A 16640-nucleotide genomic window follows, 5' to 3' on the forward strand; every position below is an offset into this window, starting at 1 on the left:
ATCCCGGGTGACATAATTGACTAAATATGACCATATTTGGACAAACACATCAGCCACCACGCCCACCCTTTGTTTACAGCCATCTGCAGTCTGGGGAAATGTAATTTGCAGTGAAAGTCTGTCGGGGTCTGATCATCTCAGCAGGCATCCTTCATCATGATTGACTTGCATCTACTACATCACTGAACTAGTATTTGATGATTGTTTACATTGCAGGGCATTTTGTTTTCATTAAATGACTTTATCATGGTGTTGTGTGTTTATTTACTATTTTACTTTACATTTAGATTTTTCAATTCTACTACTGTATCATATAGCAGACCATATATTCCATATACAGTAGGTGTTACATAATACCAAATATTCTTACATTGAGTACTGAACATAGCAGTCAGCATTGTTATTGTTGTAATGAATGTAACATCACAAATGTTGGGACCTAAGATCACACTGATACTGAGTACTGTTATCTTTACATTTTGGACAGCTTTTTTAGTCATTTTATGGTCAACGTAGGTCTTAATATACATCAAAACTGGACACTTGATGATCACAAAAACATCAGTAAAAGTACAGACTTCAAAGCCTGGTGTTATTTCTTCCATTTTTGTTGTTCCCCATCAGAAGTAATTTAAAAAAAGGAAGTAAATGTGCTTCTGCTTCGTGGGCCTGTAGCCATAATCTCTATATATATAGACAGTGTAACAATGCTTGCTCATATCTAACTCAAGCATTCAAGAAAAACTCTGCTAAGCACCTTTGGCACCAAAACTAACCACCGATCAATTGAAAAAACTGGTGACATACTCCATCTCACGATATTAAGCCCTGTGCTACATAGGAACTTATCTCCAACTGCAAGTAAAGTAGCTAAATGTGTTAAATTATTACATTCAGCAACTTTATCATCATCCCCTTTCTCAGCAACAATACTTTTTCTGTTAGATCAAAGTTCTTCTTAAAATGAAAGATTTTCCTAAATTAATAATTAATATATTTTTGATGTTGAGGGAGCACAATGTTATTACAAGTGGTAAACGGTATAGATCAAACTACTTACATAACCTGAACTAACATCTGCATTACATCTTACATGCTAGTTATGTATTTTATAGGAAAGTTTCCTCATCCACTTAGGGAATAGATAAGGCATGATTAGTTTTATAAAACTGCATATTTGTTACAGTGGACTTTTTGCCTAATGGCCTCGTTGAGCCTTGAAAATACTGATATAAGTTAAGCTAGGAGTCAGCCAGACACCAAGACCAAGCAAATAAAAGATAACATGTGCATGTATCCTTAAACATTCACAGTATTTTGTTATCCATTTACAAGTGGTTACAAATTACAGTGTTCATTCCTATTAGGATATAACCTACGATTCTGAGTTTTCAGCTTAATAAAGAATTTTGTATAAGCCTCCATCAATTAAACAATTGATTATTGATTATGTATGGGAATCTTGGTAACTTTATGGCTCCAGAATGCAAGCTAGTGTGAAACCCCATCAATTAAATTACTCATTGCTGCTTAAAGTGACACAAAAGCTTCCTTTTTTTAAATAACAAGCATGTCTATAATTACCTGCTCTGTGGAGTGGATTTGCACAGAGGAGCCCTGATTCCTCTTCTTTTCAGGTCCCCCATTGGCGCTCCTGGCTCCTCCCACTTTAGCAGTGCCCTCAGGGAAATATATAGAGCTTTGGCTCGTCCCCATCCCCACTCTCTCCTCATTGACCTACTGGCTGTGATTGGAGCCAATGGGGCCAATTCTGGCAGCTTGCCTTAAAGTTTGAGTATGAAACTCTAGCAATATCCCCACTGGACAGGAGTCAAAGTTAGGGAATTGCTGCTGTGTTGAGTAAAAATATGGAGTTGCTTTGTGGGACCTCTACTTCCTTGAGAATCAATTATATTTATTGCCAATGTAGTTACTGATCATACACTAATAGAAAATTCACACCAGAAGGGCCTTTAGTAACTCAGTAAAAGTCTTAATCCCTATATTTATAGGGGTATTACATTAAAGTGTATGTCCAGCCAAATCTTTTTTCCTTAGTTTTGGATGAAGGAGGGAAGAGTTAGAAATGCTATCTAGGGCTCTGTTAGAGTGATTAGTCTTTACTTGCTGTCTTTGTCAACATTTTACCGTACAGGAAAAATGCTATCTTAGAAAAGTAGGGAAACCCCTATCAGATTGATTTGTATTTCTGCATGTTTTTCTGCCAAATATTTTTCTTACTTCCTGGTGAAAACCATTGTCAGTAGGACACAAAAGGATTTTTAATCCCCCCCCCCCCCCACTATATGAAAAAATAGAAAAAAAGGTTTTCACTTGACATACAGTTTAAGTGGGGATAGTGACAAAGAAGAACCAGGCAAAGCTGTCAATATCAAGGGACAACTCTAAAACTGAGCATTTAAAAGTATAAATAACTTTTTTGCATGGAATACTATGATCTTAATGGTACATTGTGGGAAAAAGTCCCCATCCATTTCCATAGCATAATGACACAGTTGTATGACATGTATACCATAGGCCATTGGGCCTACAAAGGTGTATCTGTTTTTATTTGTAGCTCTATTTCCACAGCTAACTGTAGATATTAAAAAATATATATATATTTCTACAGAGATGATATAGACAAGATCCAACATCAGAAAACATTTAATTACTAAGTAAGTGCAGTCATGCATAAAATGTATGGAGAACACGATGAAGAGCAGAACCCCGCCTTTCCCGATACAGTATTGTTTGTGTGAGTTTATGTAAATGGAACTTTCATCATTCTTTTGCTTTGTTTTAAAAACACTCTTTGTTAGATTTCAGAAAAAATCTACAGAAAAACAATGACTTAGAAGATAAAATAAAATAAAATAGACAAAATAAAACTTGTCAGTAGGAACCAGAAGAACATTACAAAATACAAATAAAGAGTATAATACTTGGCTGCATAGAATAAGAACATAAACATCTTAGATAACAAATGAATAAATAATACAAGAGAAATAAGAGCCTCAGACAAAAAATAAAATCAGTTGTAAACCCTGCACTGAACAGGATGGTGAAATGTGAAAGTAAATTGTAAAACTTCCCCCAATTATGTTTGTATTTCTTTGTTATCTTAAAGTGTTACTAAACCCCGGACCCTGCATTCACTATACAGTGGGGCAGAAAAGTATTTAGTCAGCCCCCCATTGTGCAAGTTCTCCCACCTAAAAAGATGAGAGAGGCCTGTAATTGGCATCATAGGTAGACCTCAACTATGAGAGACAAAATGAGAAAAAAATCCAGACAATCACATTGGCTGATTTGGAAAGAATTTATTTGCAAATTATGGTGGAAAATAAGTATTTGGTCACCTACAAACAAGCAAGATTTCTGGCTCTCACAGACCTGTACCTTCTTCTTTAAGAGGCTCATCTGTCCTGTACTCATTACCTGTATCAATGGCACCTGTTTGAACTTGTTATCAGTATAAAAGACACCTGTCCACAACCTCAAACAGTCACGCTCCAAACTCCACTGTGGTGAAGACCAAAGAGCTGTCGAAGGACACCAGAAACAAAATTGTAGACCTGCACCAGGCTGGGAAGATTGAATCTGCAATAGGCAAGCAGTTTGGTGTGAACAAATCAACTGTGTGAGCAATAATTAGAAAATGGAAGACATACAAGACCACTGATAATGTCCCTCGATCTGGGGCTCCACGCAAGATCTCACCCTGTGGGGTCAAATTGATCACAAGAATGGTGAGCAAAAATCCCAGGACCACATGGGAGGACCTAGTGAATGACCTGCAGAGAGCTGGGACCGACGTAACAAAGGCTACCATCAGGAACACACTACGCTGCCAGGGACTCAGATCCTGCAGTGCCAGACGTGTCCCCCTGCTTAATCCAGTACATGTCCGGGCCCATCTGAAGTTTGCTAGAGAACATTTGGATGATCCAGAAGAGGATTGGGAGAATGTCATATGGTCAGATGAAACCAAAATAGAACTGTTTGGTAGAAACACAACTCGTCGTGTTTGGAGAAGAGAGAATGCTGAGTTGCATCCAAAGAACACCATACCTACTGTGAAGCATGGGGGTGGCAACATCATGCTTTGGGGCTGTTTCTCTGCAAAGGGACCAGGACGACTGATCCATGTACAGGACAGAATGAATGGGGCCATGTATCGTGAGATTTTGAATGCAAACCTCCTTCCATCAGCAAGGGCATTGAAGATGAAACGTGGCTGGGTCTTCCAACATGACAATGACCCCAAACATACTGCCCGGGCAACGAAGGAGTGGCTTCGTAAGAAGCATTTCAAGGTCCTGGAGTGGCCTTGCCAGTCTCCAGATCTAAACCCCATAGAAAACCTTTGAAGGAAGTTGAAAGTCCGTGTTGCCCAGCGACAGCCCCAAAACATCACTACTCTAGAGGAGATCTGCATGGAGGAATGGGCCAGCATACCAGCAACAGTGTGTGCCAACCTTGTGAAGACTTACAGGAAACGTTTGACCTCTGTCATTGCCAACAAAGGATATATAACAAAGTTTTAAGATGAACTTTTGATATTGACCAAATACTTATTTTTTACCATAATTTGCAAATAAATTCTTTCCAAATCAGCCAATGTGATTGTCTGGATTTTTTTCTCATTTTGTCTCTCATAGTTGAGGTCTATCTATGATGCCAATTACAGGCCTCTCTCATCTTTTTAAGTGGGAGAACTTGCACAATTGGTGGCTGACTAAATACGTTTTTGCCCCACTGTATCTGCTCTCGCACAGTACACACAACATGGCAATGCAATTATTTTAGTAAATATAGACTGCTAAATACCTTTTCTCATCAGCAGTTAGAGCAGTCTTGTGACTTCAGCAGAGCACTGGTTAAAGCTTGTAGGAGGAGGTTTCTTTGTGCTCTAAGAGGATGTGAAAGTCCTGGCCCTCTGTGTGGACAGAGCTGATTGGCCCTGTGCTAATCACATGCACGCTCCCAAGAAAAAAAAACCTCTCTAGAATACACACCAAACTGAGCATGTGCATGTGACTACGGATTCAGTCTGTATCAGGTGGACATTTCAACAAGAGCAGGGGCAGAGAAGTCAGGATCAAACAGCCTTTTTACACAATGCAGAGGAATAACCCCTTAAGTTCCACAGTGAGTATAACAAGCATTCTTTACTGCATATACAGACTGATTTTACTGTTGTGGATTTAGTAACACTTTAATATATATGGTATACTTATACTCAGGTGGAGAAACAGAATGTGTTTTTGGGGTGTAATTCTCTGTATGATAAATATCCCTTTAAAATAGCAACTTAAAATATTTTTTTTCATTATTTTACAAAACCTTGTGGAAAAAAATAAAATCTTCAAAAGATTCAACATGCCTCCAGGTAAGTACCTTGGGTTGTCTGCTTTCCAAAATGGTCATTTTGTGGGTGTTTAGGAGGTACGTCTGGGCCTCCTAAAATGTGATAGGTAGACAGGAAATTAGATGTGTAATTTATGCCTCTCCCAGGAAAAAAAAACAACCTCTCTAGCAATACACACCAAACTGACCTTGTGCATGTGACTAAGGATTCAGTCTGTATCAGGTGGACATTTCAACAAGAGGAGGGGCAGAGAAGAAAGGATCAAACATTTACACAATGCAGAGGATTAACTCCTTAGACTCCACAGTGAGTATAACAAGCATGCTTTACTGCATATACGGACTGATTTTACTGTTGTGGGTTTAGTAACACTTTAAGTAATCAAAAAGTTATCACCATATAAGCATGCCCATAGAGGAATGTAAAAATTGCTCTGGTCCATATGGTATATACAGGTATGGAAGCTGAAATGGTTAATACCCATCAGTAAATGCCCGTGAACTAGGGAAGACACAAAAACAGTTTACGCATGTTACAGAAACCAATTGTAACTATACAGTTGAACAGTTGGAAGATCCAATCAATCACTGAATGATTATGTTCATAAACATGCACATTTGTGTTAATTTGGCATTTATGTTTGCATACAGAATTGACAACTCCTTGCATCCTTATGGTGGAAGGACAAAAGTGAGCATTTAGGAAAATTCAGTGATCAAAGTTGTACAGGCTCACTGTAGGCAGGCTGTATGGGTCTGCCCCTGTTAATTTACTGAAATCATCAAACAATAAGGTCACAAATTCTTGGCTGTTTGGCATACATTTCAACATATTACAATATTGCTGCTCAGTGTTAGCATTCAGTTCCAAAAGAACAACAGAGGAAACGCCTCGTACAAGTGACAGATGCAAAATTTCGACAGTGTGTGTCAATCTATAATGCTTCTTTGATACTTATCTGATGACAGATGCACTGCTACTGTGTTGGGGGAGTATGTTTGGCACAGAAAACCTGTCAATTGCAGCTTGACTGGTCCACTAAACTAACACTTGACAGAATCATCTCTACTTCCATGCTTATAACAGTTGTCATCCAGTGCAATGTCTGTACCCTGCTGCTCACCTCATGCTGCATTCTGCTTATTCAGCACACACAGTATCTCTCAGAAGTGAGTACACCCCTCACATTTTTGTAAATAGTTTATTATATCTTTTCATGTGACAACACTGAAGAAATGACACTTTGCTACAATGTAAAGTAGTGAGTGTACAGCTTGATGTCCCCTCAAAATAACTCAATACACAGCCATTAATGTCTAAACTGCTGGCAACAAAGGTACCCCTAAGTGAAAATGTCCAAATTGGGCCCAATTAGTCATTTTCCCTTCCTGGGTAACATGTGACTTGTTAGTATTACAAGGTCTCAGGTGTGAATGGGGATCAGGTGCATTAAATTTGCTGTTATCGCTCTCACTCTCTCATACTGGTCACTGGAAGTTCAACATGGCACCTCATGGCAAAGAACTCTCTGAGGATCTGATAAAAAGAATTATTGTTCTACATAAAGATGGCCTAGGCTATAAGAAGATTGGCACAGTGGCCAAGACCATACAGCGGTTTAACAGGACAGGTTCCACTCAGAACAGGCCTCACCATGGTCGACCAAAGAGGTTGAGTGCACGTGCTCAGCATCATATCCAGAGGTTGTCTTTGGGAAATAGACGTATGAGTGCTGCCAGCATTGCTGCAGAGGTTGAAGGGGTGGGGGGTCAGCTTGTCAGTGGTCAGACCATACTCCGCACATTGCATCAAATTGGTTTTCATGGCTGTCGTCCCAGAAGGAAGCCTCTTCTAAAGATGATGCACAAGAAAGCCAGTAAACAGTTTGCTGAAGACAAGCAGACCAAGGACTTTGATTACTGGAACCATGTCCTGTGGTCTGATGAGACCAAGATAAACCTATTGGGTTCAGATGGTGTCAAGCGTGTGTGGCGGCAACCAGGTGAGGATTACAAAGTCAAGTGTGTTTTGCCTACAGTCAAGAATGGTGGTGGGAGTGGTGAGAGTGTCATGATCTGGGGCTGCATGAGTGCTACCAGCACTGGGGAGCTACAGTTCATTGAGGAAACCATGAATGCCAACATGTACTGTGACATACTGAAGCAGAGCATAATCCCCTCCCTTCAGAGACTGGGCCGCAGGGCAGTATTTCAACATGATAATGACTCCAAACACACCTCCAAGGTGAACGCTGCCTTGCTAAAGAAGCTGAGGGTAAAGGTGATGGACTGACCAAGCATGTCTCTAGACATAAACCCTATTGAGCATCTGTGGGGCATCCTCAAATGGAAAGTGGAGGAGCACAAGGTCTCTAACATCCAACAGCTCTGTGATGTCATCATGGAGGAGTGGAAGAGGACTCCAGTGGCAACCTGTGAAGCTCTGATGAACTCCATGCCCAAGAGGGTTAAAGCAGTGCTGGAAAATATTAGGGGCGACACAAAATTCACACCTGAGATCTTATAACACTAAGGAGTCATATGACACCTAGGAGGGAAAATGGCTAATTGGGCCCAATTTGGACATTTTCACTTAGGGTTGTACTCACTTTTGTTGCCAGCGGTTTAGACATTAATGGCTGTGTGTTGAGTTATTTTGAGGAGACAGCAAATTTACACTGTTATACAAGCTGTACACCCACTTCTTTACATTGTAGCAAAGTGTCATTTCTTCAGTGTTGTCACATGAAAAGATATAATAAAATATTTACAAACATGAGGGGTGTACTCACTTCTGGGAGATACTGTTTGTGCTTTACCCTGCCTCACATGTCTTTTTGAGTTGCTCTTGCTATGACCCTCCTCAGCTCTGCAAGATCTCTTTGATCTGGTGAGAAACTAAACAATTGCTCTAATTCTTGAATATCAGAGAAAAGCTGAAAACCCCCATTTCAGTAATGCGTTCCCCAAGATTACAGAGTCCAAAGATTGCCTGTACACATTTCAGAGTGCTCAAATACATATGGTCAATTCCCTGTAACAGTTCATAAACAGGCAATGTGATATCTACAGACACCTTAACAGCTGACTGATTGTGGAACATTTTAAATACTGGTGAGTGCATCTAAAGTGGTTGTAAAGGGTGAATTTTTTTTTACTTTCTTGCATAGGATGTAAAAAACATTCAGTGTGCAGCTCCCCCCTCAGCCCTCCTAACACTTACCTGAGCCTGATCTTGATCCAGTGATGTGCACGAGAGCATCAGCTCTCCTGGGTCTCTGTCTCCTCAATGGCTGAGACACATTGGCTCCGACAGCTGTCAATCACAGTCAGCAAGGAAGGAGCGGGGGGCAGGACTAAGCCATGCTCTGTATTTCCCATAGACAAACAAATCTGGCTCAGGAGCGAGCACGCGTGAGTGTCCCCAGGGCAACCAGCTTGCTCTGAGGGTAGTTGGTAAGGGGGAGGGACCAGAAGTGCTGGCAGGGGACCCGAGAAGAGGAGGATCGGGGCTGCCCTGTGCAAACCCATAACACAGAGCAGGTAAGTATGATATGTTTATTATTTTAAAGACCAAAAAAAATGTAACCTTTAGATCTACTTTAACAATTTTAATATAATTCAATATGACTGGCTGATCTTCTGATGTAGGTGATTGTCCTCCTTTAAAGACATATATGTAATCATAAAAGAATATTGCAAATGAAGATGTCACTACCCACATGGAAGAAAAATATATTTGAAATATACTTTAAAAAATATTCTTCCCAAATATATTGACATATATTTGAAGTACTACAATTTTGGCCGTATTCAATATATTTATATATATATATATATATATATATATATATATACTGTATGCTGAAATTTATTTTTTATATGTTCCAAGATATATGAAAAATATTTTTAACATATAAAAAAGTCATTTTAACATATTTTTACATATGCCTTACAATGCATTCCAAAAATTATAAATTGAATGTATTTTCAAAGACATACAGTGTTTTTGTGAATGTATTTTAAAAACATTTTTCATATATTTTGTAATATATAAAGAATGCATTTCAACATACAGTATATACATGCATATATGTCAATAAATTTGGGAAGAATATTTAAAAAATATATTTAAAATATATTTTTCTTCCATGTGGGTATCTTTTAGTGTCTGCTTTGACATGCATCTCCTTTAGTTTTCTATGTGTTTATAAAGGAATAACGCTCCAGAGTTAACCTAACCGGGTTGTTGTAAAACTGTGCCGAGGAAATCAGACTGTCATATTACATAAAGTTACATCACTGAGTAACTACAAAGATAAACACTATTGAGATTCTTAAAACTGGATTATAAAAATGAAGTGCTCAAATCAATTCCGCAGTAATGAAGAGACCTGCATGGCTCATTAAATTAAAAATACATCATTTAAAGAACATCCTAACAGCAGAGGAGAGATTCCTGACACCAAGCTAATTATTGGAGTGATAAATAAATTTTATGGCCAGTGTAAAAGTTAATAATCCTCCAGAGCCAGAGATGCAGATCATAGAGCTGTGCTTTATTACGTGTATATACAGAGACTGCACGTTTTCAGCAGATATGCATTTTACATTACTTTGTATATGATACTGGGGTGAAACTTTTATATTTTATTTATAAAGTGGCATCATATTCTGCATCTCTGAGTTAAGAAGGCGGTACTAAATCTGGGTGCCACATTTATTATGCACTATTCTTCCCCTCTGTGGCGTGGCTGTTGCATCTGCCTTGATCATGAAAAGGGAATACATTATCAATGCAAATGCTGCCAAACAAAATGTTTGGGAAAAAAAATTGAAATGCTGGCCTGTGTGTCTAAAAGTGCATCTACCCTAGTCTAAGTAAGGATATGTATTGCATTTACGGTAATTTATTATTCTGTTCATACAAATGAACATATTCAGTAATTTGCATTTTTTGTTCTTGTTATGTGTTTAATTTATTTCCCATGCAGTTAGTTACTAGAAATTAAAAAAAAAATGCTTGGCTTCCTGAATGCAATTGAGTTTTCCATACTTCTTTACGTATAGCAGTTGCATATCCAAGGCAATGCATAAAGCATCCTATAGACACAAGCCGACCTGGCCATTTAGAGCTGGGTCAAGAAAAACAAGCATGTCTAGAACCTCTGCAGAAGACTGGCTAGCTTCCCCACTATTATAAGAAAGGCACTGCGTGCTCCTGCTTGATCAATAAACATGCACGTTCTGCCAATAGAAGCATGTCTATTTATAGTGTTGTCACTATTTTCTGCTTCTAGGCACCCCAGTCTAAGGACTCATTCACCCCTGAAGTTGGGCGGCAATAAAAAACACATGGTAGCCATATATTTACCACTATCCAACTCCCCCTCAATTGGCTGGGGTCATACAATGTTGTGGCCACAGTAGGAATTATGCTCCCTGATGCATTCATCAGGCGCTGCCACTTGCGGATCGTGACCAGGGGAGGACTGACAACTCATGGGGCCCCCGGGCAATAAGGGATCATGGGGCCCCTTTTGTCCTTGCCCAAACTCAAAAAAGCCTATGAAAAAGGTACCAGGGGCATCACATGGGGCCCCCTACTGACCCCGGGCCCTCGGGCAGTGCCCGAGTTTCCAAATGGTCAGTCCGCCCCTGATCGTGATCCATTAAGGTGAATAAGGCTGTGCTGCAACCGTAGTTATGGCACAGTGGTGCTGTATTTAGTATTTGCTCCTCACTATCTGTCAAATGCCTCTGAGGCTAGGTTCACACTCATGCAGTGCAGTACATCGCATGTGATTCGCACAGGAACCACACCACATTCCTGTGCAAATCCTGTGCGATTTGTGTGCGGTGCAATTTGAGCCATACATTATGTATGGCTCAAATCGCACCGCATCCGCACAAAAAAGGGGCAGGACCCTTTTTTGGGTCCGCACTAGAATCGGATCGCATTGGTATTCACAACTATGCCATTTGATTCTGCACCAGGGACAGACTGACAACTCATGGGGCCCCCGGGCAATAGGGGATTATGGGGCCCATATGTCCTTGCCCAAACTCAAAAAAGCCTATGAAAAAGGAACCAGGGGCATCTCATGGGGCCCCCTACTGACCCCGGGCCCTCGGGCAGTGCCCGAGTTTCCAAATGGACAGTCCGCCCCTGTTCTGCACATCTCACTGCGTTTTGCAGACCGATTTCAGGGAGTTGTTAACTTAACATACCACACCAGTGGTTCGCATGAATGGGGTGCGATTCTGATCCGATCCAGAATTCACACAGAAAACGCTGCAAATTCCGGACCACATCGGTGTGAACCCAGGCTTAAAACCAAACCAAAACCAAGTATGGAAGAGGAGTTCCAGTCCCTACTACTATAGTGAACAAACCCTAAATAAGCAGTTCTTATTGTACAGGATTAAGTGTCAGGATTAAAAGTGACATACATACACACACATACAGTTAGGTCCATATATATTTGGACACAGGCACAATTTTCATACTTGAGGCTCTGTATGCCACCAGCATGAATTAAAACAAAACAATCCAAATGAATTTGAAGTGCAGACTTTCAGCTTTAATTCAAGGGATTGAACATAAATATCAAGTACAAATTTTAGGAACTGCAACTGTTTTTATACACAGTCCCTCCATTTTCAGGGGCTCAAATGTAAATGGAGAAATGAATATAATCATAAATAAAATGTTCATTTTTAATATTTTGTTGAGAATCCTTTACTGGCAATGACTGCTTGAATTCTGGAACCCATGGACATTACCAAAGACTGGGTTTCCTCTTTCTGATGCTTTGCCAGACTCAAACTGCAGCTGTCTTCAGTTGTTCTTTGTTTGTGGGTCTTTCTGCCTTTAGTTTTGCCTTCAGCAAGTGAAATCTCCTAGATTGTAAGCTCCAAGGAGCAGGGCCCTCCTGTCCCTGTTGCATTGAACTGTATTGTTGCTGTATTGTCTCCCTTTATATTGTAAAGTGCTGAGCAAACTGTTGGCGCTATATAAATCCTGTATAATAATAGTAATAATAATAATAATAATAATAATAATAAATGCATGCTCAACTGGGTTGAGATCAGGTGATTGACTCAGCCATTGCAGAATATTCCACTTCTTTTCTTTCAAAAGCTCCTGGGTTGCTTTAGCAGTGTGTTTTGGATCATTGTCCATCTGTAGTGTGAAGCGCCGTCCAATCAACTTCACTGCATTTGGCTGAATTTGGGCTGACAGTATTACTCTAAACACTGCAGAATTCATCCGGCTGCTTCTGTCTTCTGTCACATCATCAATAAACACCAATGATCCAGTGCCACTGGAAGCCATGCATGCCCATGCCATCACACTGCCTCCACCATGTTTTACAGATGACATTGTGTGGTTTGGATCATGAGCTGTTCCAAGCCTTCCCCACGCTTTTTTCTTCCTGTCATTCTGGTACAGATTAATCTTTCATCTGTCCAAAGAATGCTTTTCCAAAACTGGTCTGGCTTTTTTAGATGTTTTTTGGCAAAGTCTAATCTGGCTTTTCTATTCGTCAAGCTTATGAATGGTTTGCACCTTGTGGTGAACCCTCTGTATTTGCTCTCATGAAGTATTCTCTTGATTGTAGACTTTGACAATGATACGCCCACCTCCTGGAGAGTGTCCTTCACTTGTTTGGATTTTGTGAATGGGTTTTTCTTTACCATAGAGAGGATCCTGCGATTATGTTGTCTTCCATGGACGTCCATGCCTTTTTATGTTGCTGAGCTCACCAGTGCGTTCTTCTTTCCTCAGAATGTACCAAAACTGTTGATTTGGCCACTCCTAATGTTGCTGCTATCTCTTTGATGGATTTGTTTCATTTTTGAAGCCTTACAATGGCCTGTTTCACTTTGAAATGCATGATGTAGGTTCACAGCAATAGATTCCAAATGCAAATACCACACTTAGAATCAACTCCAGACCTTTTACCTGCTTAATTGATGAAGAAATAAAGAAGGAGTAGCCCACACCTGGCCATGAAACAGCTTTTGATTCAATTGTCCAATTACTATTGGTCCCTTGAAAAAGGGGGGGGGGGAGGTAGGCTACTCTTAAAGTGTTACTGAACCCACAACAGTAAAATCAATCTCTATATGCAGTAACACATGCTTGTATACTCACTGTGGAACCTAAGGGGTTAATTGTGTAAAAAGACTGTCTGATCCTTTCTTCTCTGCTCATCCCCTTTTTCAAGGGACCACCTCTTATCTCCAGACTGAACTGTATACATGCACATGCTCAGTTTAGTGTGCATTGATAGAGATTTTTTTTTTTTCTTGGGAGAGTGCATGTGATCAGCACAGGGCCAATAAATAAACACTGTCCAAACAGAGGTCAGGGGATTTGCATCCTCTTAGAGAAGAAAGAAAACTCCTCCTACAAGCCTTAACTAGTGCTCTGCTGCACATACAGTTGTGGCCAAAATTATTCAACCCCCACTGAAATTGAGTGTTTTGGCCAGTTTGACATTGCTTTTGATCATTCAGTCATCTTGCTTACATTTACATTAAAGAGGCACTTGTAGGTCAGACAAATATAACATAACAGTTATAATGAAATAACCACAAATGTCTTTTCTGTGCTCACAGCATTATCAGTTTTATTCAACCCCCAAGTGACATTCAATCTTAGTACTTAGTACAGCATCCTTTTACAGTTATAACAGCTTTTAAACGTGAAGCATAGCTTGACACAAGTGTCTTGCAGCGATCTACGGGTATCTTCGCCCATTCTTCATGGGCAAAGGCCTCCAGTTCAGTCACATTCTTAGGCTTGCGCACTGCAACTGCTTTCTTTAAGTCCCACCAGAGGTTCTCAATCGGATTTAAGTCTGGTGACTGCGATGGCCACTCCAAAATGTTCCAGCCTTTCCTCTGCAACCATGCTCTAGTGGACTTGGAGGTATGCTTGGGATCATTGTCCTGTTGAAAGGTCCAACGTCTCCCAAGCCTCAGGTGTGTGACGGACTGCATCACGTTTCCATCCAATATCTCCTGGTACTGAAGAGAATTCATGGTACCTTGCACACGCTGAAGCTTCCCTGTACCTGCAGAAGCAAAACAGCCCCAAAGCATGATTGACCCTCCACCATGCTTCACAGTAGGCAAGGTGTTCTTTTCATCATAGGCCTTGTTCTTCCTCCTCCAAACATAGCGTTGATCCATGGGCCCAAACAGTTCTAATTTTGTTTCATCAGTCCACAGAACACTATCCCACAACTTTTGTGGTTTGTCCACATGGCTTTTGGCATACTGCAGTCGACTCTTCTTATTCTTTGGAGACAGCAAGGGGGTACGCCTGGGAGTTCTGGCACGGAGGCCTTCATTACGCAGTGTGCGTCTTATTGTCTGGGCTGAAACTTCTGTACCCACATCTGACAAATCTTTTCTCAGTTCCTCAGCAGTCACACGGGGACTTCTCTCCACTCTACGCTTCAGGTAGCGCACAGCAGTCGAAGTCAGCATCTTCTTTCTGCCACGACCAGGTAGCGTTTCAACAGTGCCCTTTGCCTTGAATTTGCGAATGATGCTTCCTAAGGTGTCTCTTGGTATGTTCAACATCTTTGCAATCTTCTTATAGCCATTGCCCTTCCTGTGAAGAGAAATCACCTCTTCTCTTGTCTTCCTGGACCATTCTCTTGCCTTCACCATGTTTGTAACCACACCAGTAAATGTCTAGAAGGAGCTGAGTATCACAGTCATTTTAAAGCTGCCTAATTGGTGCTTATTATGCTTGATTGCTGCTCGGTGACATCCACAGGTGTTTTCAATACCTGATGGAAAGCACCTGTATGAACCTCTGTTCTTCAGAGTGGTAGTCTTTAAGGGGTTGAATAATTGTGGCAATGAAGAAACCACATAAGAACCATTTACTACTGTATTACATAAACAATTGATGTCATTTTAGTTGCATTTGGGTAGTTACAACGTCCTTGTAGGATTTGATTCTGAATACAATTCCAAATGTACACTATAGTCCCTAAACCCCTTTACAGCATTGGGGGTTGAATAATTTTGGCCACAACTGTAGATAGAAGTCACAAGACTGCTCTAACTGCTGATGAGAAAAGGTATTTAGCAGTTTATATTTACTAAAATAATTGTATTTCCATGTTCTGTGTACTGTGGGAGACCTGATATAGTGAATGCAGGGTCCTGGGTTTAGTAACACTTTAAGAGCTATAATTCCTAAACCCTTCCACCAATTTGGATGTACATACCCTCAAATTAAACCTGAGAGTGTGTATTTTCAGACCATATCCATTATATAACTATAGCTTGAATAAATTTTGGTAAATATCTGAAAAATGTAATATTGTGCCTGTGTCCAAATATATATGGACCTTACTGTACATATAGTACATAAACACACATACATACATAAGCTCACATACACACACATACATACAGTACATATAAACGCATACACACACAAACAGTATATCATTTTTTAAAACTGCAGATTAATGTACCTGCACCATACTGCCGAGTGAACTGTTTGACTACACCAGGGGTCTGCAACCTTTAAGACATAAAAAGCCACTTGGACCCGTTTCCGAGAGGGAAAAAAAGACTGGGAGCCGCAAAACCATTGCAACATTTAAAACAAATCCGACACTGCATATATTGCAAAAAGCGCTCTGGTCATGAAGGGGGTTTAAGGGCCCAGTAAGCAAAGGGTTAATCAGGGCCACAGTGTATCGTCATAATCACAATCATAGCCTTAGGTCAGTGGTGGGCAACCTTTTTTTTCAACTGAGCCAAATCTCGCCAAAACCACGATTTAAATTTATTTTGAGAGCCACATTTTTAAAACTGAAAATACATCCCCCATATAGTAATTCATCCCCCATAGTAATTCATCCCCCATAGTAATTCATCCCCCATATAGTAATTCATCCCCCATAGTAATTCATCCCCCATATAGTAATTCATCCCCCATAGTAATTCATCCCCCATATAGTAATTCATCCCCCATAGTAATTCATCCCCCATATAGTAATTCATCCCCCATATAGTAATTCATCCCCCATAGTAATTAATCCCCCATATAGTAATTCATCCCCCATAGTAATTCATCCCCCACATAGTAATTCATCCCCCATAGTAATTCATCCCCCATATAGTAATTCATCCCCCATAGTAATTCATCCCCCATATAGTAATTCATCCCCCATAGTAATTCATCCCCCATATAGTAATTCATCCCCCTTATAGTAATTCATCCC

This window comes from Staurois parvus, unplaced genomic scaffold, assembly GCF_062004578.1.
Source record: "Staurois parvus isolate SC_StPar_1 unplaced genomic scaffold, SC_StPar_1.0 ptg000450l, whole genome shotgun sequence".
Lineage (NCBI taxonomy): Eukaryota > Metazoa > Chordata > Amphibia > Anura > Ranidae > Staurois > Staurois parvus.